The following is a 9,405-nucleotide window of genomic DNA, read 5'->3' on the forward strand; positions in this document are numbered from 1 at the left end:
AGAAAAAAATGAAAGGGTAGCAACAGTGAAATAAAATGGAAACATATAAAGAAAACCTAAAAAGCAAGGGCGCTAAGAAAAGACAAGAAATAATTTTTAATAAACAGGAAATGAATAAAAGTAGGTATAGAAAGAATATTAGAAAGGGAGGGGATTAGGGAAAGAAAGGGATGGTGTGGTTTAATCCCAGCCAGCAATAAGCACCACGCAGCCACTCAGCCCTCCACGCTCCCAGTGGGATGGGGAGGAGAATCAAGGAAAAAGTAAAACTCGTGGACTGAGATAAGGACAGTTTATTCACTAAAGTAAGATAAATATAATACTAATAAAAATATTACAATAATAATAACTGTAATGAAAAAGAATATAACAAAAAACAGAGGAAATAAAGCGCAAGAGAAGACAAGTGATGCACAATGCAGTTGCTCACCACCCGCTGACCCATGCCAGAGCCGTGATCCGCCCCTCCCGGCCAGCTCCCCCAGTTTATTACTGAGCATGACGTTCCATGGCATGGAATACCCCTTGGGCTGCTTCGGGTCAGCTGCCCTGGCCATGCTCCCTCCCAGCTCCTTGCACACCTCCTTGCTGGCAGAGCATGGGAAACTGAAACATCCTTCACTTAGGATAAGCGCTACTTAGCGCCAACTAAACCATCAGCGTGTTATCAACATCATTCTCACGCTAAATCCAAAACACAGCACTGTACCCGCTACTGAGAAGACAATTAACTCTATCCCAGCCGAAACCAGGACGCTGGGTAAAGGGCAAGCAGGAAAAAAAATTAAAACTGGGGAAAGAGAGTGGATAAAAGTTGACATAGCAAGAAAATTTAAAAAGCAAAGGCTTAAGGAAAGACAAGAAAGAATTTTAAAAGTAAGGGTAGGGTGACAGAGAGAGACCTAGGAAGAAAGTGATAAAAGCAGAGGCATTAAGGAAAGACAAGAAAAAGTTACCAAATAGGGAGAAAAATACAGAGAGACACAGGAAGAAAACAAAGGAAGACCGGAGGCAGAACGAAGGGAAAGATCAACGAGGACAGGGAGCAGGACAAAGGGGTGGAAAGGAAAAAACAGTGATGGTAGCAGGATAGAGGAAGAGAGAGAGACAAAGAGCAAGACGAGCAAGAGAAGGAGAATGACAGAAGGATGTAGAGAGAAGACTGGGACACGTAAAAGGGGGGTTGGGGGACACACATCAGAAGGGCAGAAAGAAAGAGAGAGATGGGGAGCAAGAGTGTGATAGAGACAGAGGGAGAGAGGGAGTAGGTGGCAAGATACAGAAAAGCAGAGGTACAGGGAAGAGGAAAGAATGACAGAGAGAGAAAGGGGAGGATGGGAGCAGGAGAGAGAGATGGAGAAAGAAAAAAGGGACATGGATAGGGACAAGGACAGGGACAGGGGGTAGAGAGGCAAAGAGAGGAACAGGGACCAGGACACTGGGATATAAACAGAGAGGGACAAGGAGCGGGACACAAGATTGCAGAGAGAGAGGTACAGGGAAGTGACAGAGAGAAAAAGAGCGGGCGGGGAGCAGGTCAGAGAGCTGGAGAAAGAAAAAACACTGCTGAGGAGAAGGACAGGAGGATAGAGCCGAAAGAGATGAATGGGAAGCAGGGCAGTGGGATGCAGACAGCAAAAATAACGACAGGCAACAGGACAGAGGGATCGACAGAGAAGTAAGGGACAGGGAGCAGGACAGAGGAACGGAAGGCAAAAATACCGATGGGCAACGGGACAAAGGGATGCAGAGAAAAAGAAGGAGGAGAGAGCGAGAAAGATGGGGCTAGAGCACGGGACTCGGAGAGACAAAAGCGGGACAAGGAATAGGACAGAGGGACTGGGGGTGGGTGGAGAACCAGATGCAGATTAAGACAAAGAGATGGAGAGGGAAACAAAATGATGATGGGTGCTGGACAGAGACGGAGCAAGAAAAAGTAGGCCAGAGTAGGGAAGAGAGAAAGGAAAAAAAGGGACAGCTGGCTGGACAGGGGGATATAACTAGAAACAATGAGACAGGCAGCAGGACGGAGGGATAAAGGCAGAATAACCAGGAAGAGGAGGCAGGATAGATGGACAGCAGGAGGAAAAAAAGGCCAGGGAGCAGGACTGAGAGACGTGGGGCAGAGGGATAGAGAGTGCAAATACAGGTTAGAGGAAGGACAGAGGGACAGAGAGAGAATGAGAGGGACAGAACCCGGACGGAGAGCGGAGAAAGAAAACCAGTGACAAGCGGCAGGCCAGAGGCAGGGGGCAGGGAGGAGGAAGGAGAGAGGGATACAGAGAGCAAGTGAGGGACAGGGAGGAAGAAACGGGATACAGAGAAGAGAGAGGTACGGGAGCAGGACAGGGATAGAGAGCACGCAAGAGCAACAGGGAGAATGACAGGGAGATGGAGCAGAGAAAAACAGGGACTGAAAGCGGGACAGAGAAATGGAAAAGGAAAATTAGGGATGGGTACAAGCACAGAGAGGAAAGAATACCAGGGAACATGCCAGAGGAAAAAAAAAAAACAAAAAAAAGACAGGTGCAGCTCAGGACAAGGAGATGAAAAAGGAAAAAACAGCGATGGGCTGCAGGACAGAGATGAAGGATGACAAAAGGAAGGAGAGAGAACAGGACAAAATGCAGGGAGAAAAAGAAGAGGGAGTGGGTAGAACAAGAGAGAGAAAGGGAGAGAGGAAGAGGGAGCAGGACAGAAGAATAGAGGAAAAGAGGAGAGGTACAGGGAAGCAAAGAAAATCACAGCAGCGTGGGAAAGAGAGGGGGACAGGGAGGGACCGGGACACAGAGGAGGGGCGACAGGGCCCCAAGGGCCCAGGACTCACCGCAGCTCTCGCTCTCGGCGCTGCCAGAAGAATTTGTCAGTTCGACACTTCTTTCTCCTGCTCCCTCCCTTCCTCTTCTGTAACTCCGGTCGCTTGGCTGTCCTGCACCTAAGAGAATACGTGGGTGTCTCTCAGCTCTTACGAGATGAAACTTCCTAGACACGCAGCCTCGCTCGGTCGCGCGCTCCATGGCTGTGATGGACTGCAGGATGAGAGAAAAGGCCAAGGATCAGGACAGAGGGGAATAAATGGGACAGCGAGCTGGGCAGGGGGATATAGCGAGAAACGATGAGACAGGCAGTGTTATGCAGATATACAAACAAAAAGGGGGACGATGGAAGACAGAAAAGATAAGAGAAAATGGACAGGGAGCGGGGCAGAACGGAGAAACATCCAGAGACGGCGGGTGCAGGCAGCACCGACGGGTCCGGGGGCAGAGTAGCTCGGGGGGGGGGGGGACTCACGTTGGGAAAATTCGTGTGGGTCATGAGCCACCCGGACACGGGGGCTGGAGGGAGGCGGAAGCCACTGCAGAAACGACAGGGGGACATGCTTTGGGGTGACCTGCACCAGGGGGTCCACCTGGGACAATCCATAGCAGATAACTCACCTGGGATGACCCGAAACACGTGGTCTAGAATATCTATTGAGACACATACATATTTGCACATATATCTATTTCCACCTATGATATAGAATATCTATTTAGACATAGACATATTATCTCTACTTACACATATCTTTATTTCCACTTATATAGAATATGTATTAGACATATATTATCTCTACGTACACATATCTCTATTTCCACTTAGTATATAGAATATCTCTTTAGACTGACGTATTTTCTCTATTTACGCTGACCTATTTCTATTAATCATATAGAATATCTATTTAGACTATTTATCTTTTGAGCTATTAGGTATTTTGACAGTTTAGCATCTTTTTAGACATCTCTGCTTAGACTTACTAAGTGTTACATAGTGTAGTGGAGATAGCTCTACCTAGTCAGACTTCTTTCTATTTTAAATTCCTTCATATATAAAATATATCTTTGTTTGCATTTTTAAGTCCTTTATTTTTTAATTTACATAGACACGAGTTATTTTTGTATTTTAAACCCCTACATATATATCTGTATTTAGAAATTTTTAAATTCTATAATCCTTTATATAATATAGTAGATAGTGGTTTTAATTTTGAAATCCTTTTCTAGATATAAAACATATTATTTTACTATATATATAGAAATGAGATCTTTTTCTCTCTTTCAAACACCTCACACCCATATTTACAGTTTTCAGTATTTTTTAAACCCCCACCCATGAATCTTCAGGCAGTTTTGGGCTGTGACCCCCCATCCACCGCTCACCTGCTCCTCTGCCATCAACGCCCCCCCGGGGACACTGGTGCCCCAAATGTCATCATCACCTCCCAGACCCCCCCATTCCTCCCTTTTTATTCACCCTGAAAAAAGGCACAAAATGAGGGAAACAGCCCCAACCGGCAGCTCGTTGCTTTAAGAATGTTATTGACATATGTATACACACACACCCCCCAAAGGGGGGCTCTGCTAGGAAACTAAAGGGGGAGTGCTCCCCCAAACAGTTGCAGCTCCCCAGCCCCTCTCCTGCAGGCTGGCAACTGCCCCACGGGGGCAGACGGGCTGGGGGGAGCGTGCCAGAGGATGGTGCCACGTCCCTTGCTCAGGCTCTGCTCTGGGATGTTTCCCCTCCGTTCCCCCGCTGGGAGGGGCTCCCCAGGGCAACAAACGCCCCCGGTCCCTCTCGGCCCCGGACTCTCCCCCCCAACACAGCCCTTGCTGCCGCACCTGCGGGGCACCCGCTGCAGAGAGCCCGGAGCCTCCAGGCACAGGGCCGGCCCCTTACGGTGAGTCTTCTTAGCCACCGGCAGGCAAAGCTGGGCTGGGGGGGAATCTGTTGAGCATCGCGAGATGCTTACACCACCGCATCTGAAAAACAAAAATCCCAAACTGTATTTCAGCCTATTAAAATAACACGTCTGGCTTGCCGGGTCAACAAAATTGGAAGTGAAGCATAAAACTTTAAAGAGTAAATAAAAAATAAAGAATAAATCTCAGTAATTCACTTCTATAAAAAGGTGTGCATGTTTATATACATCCAATAACAATACCTACTAGAAAGTATTTGGTTTTCCTTTTGCATTAGTTTAACTTGCATAGCTGTGAATTGATACCATTAAATTACCTGTCTCCAAAATACACAGCTATAAGTTGACAGGGGTTTTTTTTGTGTTACATATTAGGATGGACATCTGGCCAGCTGCAGTGCCCACGAGAGATGCTACTGAACTGCCAGGGAAATGCACCATTGAAAGCCAGACAGAAATAAAGGACTTCAGAGCACTCCGTCAAAAATCAGGGAAAAAAAACCCATAACATTCAGTTGCCTGTCTTTTTCAAGATTTAGACAAAATACCCAACTGCTTAAGTACACCTAAATTACATGCTACAGCTGTTTGGCAGTTACAGTTTAAACAATGCAAGTCAATTTGCAAGTTAGACAATTTAACTTTTTTTAAAGTTTCATTTATGACAGAAAAACCAGTGAGATACAAGTAAAACCATATAGGGGATCTTCTGAAAAAGAAAAAAAAAATCCAATCTCCAGTGCTGCAATACATAAGGCTATGAAAAAGGACTGGTAGATTTGCTAATGCTCTTGGCTGTACTGAACACAGAGGAACATGTTTTTATGATATCTCAACCGTTACAACTGAGAACCCAAAGACCAGCGATGCCATCGACTTTTGGAAGACATGTTGTGCTTGGGTCTTTGGAAGGAAGTAAATATTTTCTTCTTTTTTTTTTTTTTTTTTTAAGAGAGTGAAAAGTCTTGCTGCTGGTGACTTCTACTGCCAAGTACATCACCTCTGAAGAGCCACTCTGATGGGAAGCTCAATAAAATGCAACTTCTTTGAACGAGAAAGATTTCCGCTTTGGAAAATTTCTTTCCAACTGAAGTCAAAATTACACACTGTAGGGCAGTGGTCCCCAGTCCCTCAACTTAGCTGTCAGAGGCCAGGGGTCTGAATCCATCCTCAGCAAAACACACCAGTGAACCAGGATATTCCTGCAGTTGCCAGGTTCCTCTTCATCATCTGCAAAAATACCAGTGCCAGCACTAAGCATGGTGCCAGTCGACACAGACCTCTTCCACAACACCCTCCTCCTCAAAAGCAACGTGGCCTTCCGCTCACCTGCTCCGCAGGAATTCCAGTGTCGGACGCTGTGGCCGTCATCGCTTGTGGCACCTAAGATACCAAAAGACAGAAAGCTACCGTTGCGCTTGTGAGAAATCATCAGCCCCATGCTCCTCCTCTCTACCACCCCAGCTCACCTCAAATGCTCATCCAATTCCAAAGGCTGCCTGCATGGCGCCTGCGAGACCAAAGAGAAATGCTTAACCGAGTTGCCATATAATCTTTGCTATTAGACACCGACCCGGCCAACAACCGCCTCACCTTCTCGGACCGCTCCTCAGCATGCGGCTTCGCCCCTCTGAGCCTCTTGCAGCATCTGAAAAAAACCAAAGCAAAAGACACATGCTGAGTGTCCTGGTTTCGGCTGGGACAGAGTTAACTCTCTTAGTAGCTGGTACAGTGTGTGTTTTGGATTTAGTGTGAGAATACTGTTGATAACGCCCTGATGTTTTAGTTGTTGCTGAGTAGCGCTTATCTTAAGCCAAGGACTTTTCAGTTTCCCATGCTCTGCCAGCAAGCAGGTGTGCAAGAAGCTGGGAGGGAGCATAGCCGGGGCAGCTGACCCAAACTAGCCAAAGGGGTATTCCATAGCATGGAACGTCACACCCAGTATATAAACAGGGGGGAGCTGGCCGGGAGGCGGATCGCGGCTCTGGCATCGGTCAGCAGGTGGTGAGCAATTGCATTGTGCATCACTGGGTTTTTTTTTTTCCCCCCCCTCCTTTTTTGTTATATTCCTTTTCATTATTATTATTATTGTTAGTATTATATTTAGTTATTAAGCTGTTCTTATCTCAACCCATGAGTTCTGCCTTCTTTCCCTCCCATCCCACCAGGAGCAAGTTGGGGGGGACGACAGGGAGTGAGGGAGTGGCTGTGTGGTCCTTGGCTGCTGACTGGGGTTAAACCACGACACTGAGATACTGCCCAAAACCACGGCCTGTCCGCACTGATTCCCATCTCCCGCTCCTTTACCTTGGCCGCTCGCCCGCACCGCCTCTGCTGTTTACAGGTTGCCACGTCGAGGCTCGGGTATCACCTGTAAAACACAAACGACAAGGGATGCTTCTAACTTCACCAACGCTACAACACCTGAAAAATAACTGCTCCTTCAGCCCACCAGACATGGCTCACCTTGCCCGAATCAGCTCTGGTGCCGATATCCCGCTTTGCACCTTCAAAATAAAAAAAGTAACCCAAACCCTAGAAGCTAGTCATAAGCCACTAGTCGCATCTTCCCTCCAACACCACTCACCGACTCACCTTCTTACAGCGCTCCGCTCGCCTCTCCTCTGTTGCCCTTTGGCACACAGCTCGTCCCGCTGCATCTGCAAAAACAATATCGAACATGTCACCCGGATGCTGATCAATAGCTTAACAATTCCAGCGGTCTTGTTTCCATTTAGGAATACCATCTAGATTCCAACAACAGCCCGCCATTAAAAACACAAAAGTAGTTCGCATTATGCTGACGAGTGGAGGCACACAAGACCCTCGGTATAGCTACCGATGTGCTGGCCTAACACAAAAACAACCATGGGAACATCAAGACCTGAATAACATATGGTATGGCACACAGAAAACAAGCAACACAACCTACCTCCTTACCTACAAAGCCCCTAAGGGAATTACAGTGGCAGTTGGCCAATGGAAAAACCACAATGGCGTGACATGGTGACTCAAAGATCTAAAATGGACACCTTACAACTACAGAAACTGGTGCCAAAAACAATAGGTAAACAAGAACAAGAGAACATAACTGCCATGACTGACGCTAGAGGAAACCTCAGTGGACACTTCAGGAAAAAGGCAAAACTGGAATAACAGAAAAAGCTTGCGTGCCCGGGACTGCGATAAAAGATGACCCCTGGCTGCAGACTGTTAGGAGCACAAACAATACACATCCTCTTCTCCAAAAAATTCCAGGGAAGACAATGACACAAACCTGCACTGGAAAGAAGTGCCTAGTCAGGGACTCTAAGTAACAAGACTGTGACATCCGGATGGACGCACAAATTAAGTCAGGGAATGAAGTAAGTAAAAGGCACAGAGAAGCAGAGACCTCAGAGTTCTGGGGGGTATATTTTTATATACCTAATGCTTTAGGAGATGAGACTCATCTGACATTCAGCCCTGCATATTGAGATGCAGAGGCCCGGATGGTTTACGCCGCATCTCCTGTGACCTTGTCGTACCTCCCGTCAGCTGTGGGGAAACTAAAACAGAACAGACCTCATCAACATCCAAATCCAACTGCAAAACCATCTGAGAAAGGCTGACGAACCCTCCTCCCTTTCCCAGCCATCCCCCAGTCTCAAAACTTTACAAACCCCTTCTCCTCTCCTGAACTGTCTGGGAAGGAACCCCACTGCTTCCTGACAGCTCCTGCCCTGTATTTGCACCCCTGAACCCCCGCATTGGTCACTCCTCAGGAGCTGTTCTTGTGAGCCGCACCCTGCATTCTGCGGCCACCTCCTATCTTACACCTTCCCACTGACTCTGGGCTCTGCTGCAGGCCCACAACATAAGTAAACTCCTGATGCTTAGAATCTACAAGGGGCCTGCCACAAGCTGCAAAGGTTCTACGGACAACACAGTTCTCTGTGGGCGATGGGAAAGGCGATGAGCCATCCCATACCCTGAAAGACACTATGCCGTATGTCCCTGCCCCTTTCTTGAGAACTGCTAAAACTCCATATACAGATGCAGACAAGATGCTCACCCTAACCCCTGCCAGATAATCTCACCATCAGCCCTGTTAAGAGAGATGATAGCAGCAACTTACACAGCATACAGCAACGCTGGTGAAGAAAACAAGGTTCCATCTTCAATAAAGCCAGGAATTCCAGGAAGATGCAATGCACCTAGAATAAAGAAAAATGCATCCTATTAAACCACCTTGCCACCCCCTGAACACTCAGTACAAAATTACTGACCTGGAAAAAAAAGAGCTTCAGACAAGCGTATTTTCCATTATACATGCTGCTGAACCTTGACCGGTCCCGAAGTTCCTACCGCAAACAGACACCTCCGCTCCTCTAAATGTCAAAACGCATCTGCCCAAATAGTTTAGAGAGCTCAAAAGCTGCAAAGGACTGAAGGAACAGCAGAGCACCGACACCACCCCAGGAACAGAATGAGCCCCTGATGAGCGGCTGTGGCTCATATACCCCGGGCCCCGCCCACCACCCTTCCCACAGTCCCCTGGGAAAGGGGCGGGGCCAACCACCAGAAGACATGAAGGCAGCCAGAGGAGCAGCAGGGAGTTTTCTCATCTGCCTTCAGTTTAGTGTGCAAAGTGCTGAGCAGAGAAAGCGACCCTTACTGGAAATGAC

The 9,405-nt window shown here is 47.4% G+C and overlaps 1 long non-coding RNA gene across 2 annotated transcripts; it reads right to left on the reverse strand.

The window, feature by feature from the left end:
* Positions 1 to 5,919: 5,919 nt before the first annotated feature.
* LOC127028786 (uncharacterized) lies at positions 5,920 to 9,178 on the reverse strand. Of its 2 annotated transcripts, XR_007768079.1 has the most exons (9): positions 9,007 to 9,178; positions 8,856 to 8,934; positions 8,165 to 8,286; positions 7,334 to 7,398; positions 7,046 to 7,109; positions 6,332 to 6,386; positions 6,208 to 6,248; positions 6,068 to 6,121; positions 5,920 to 5,968 (listed from the first exon to the last, which is right to left on the reverse strand). It is a non-coding gene; the product is annotated as an uncharacterized LOC127028786 (long non-coding RNA). The 2 variants fall into 2 exon arrangements; XR_007768080.1 differs by lacking the exon at positions 8,165 to 8,286.
* Between the last annotated feature and the right edge of the window lie 227 nt (positions 9,179 to 9,405).

This window comes from Gymnogyps californianus, unplaced genomic scaffold, assembly GCF_018139145.2.
Source record: "Gymnogyps californianus isolate 813 unplaced genomic scaffold, ASM1813914v2 HiC_scaffold_427, whole genome shotgun sequence".
NCBI lineage: Eukaryota > Metazoa > Chordata > Aves > Accipitriformes > Cathartidae > Gymnogyps > Gymnogyps californianus.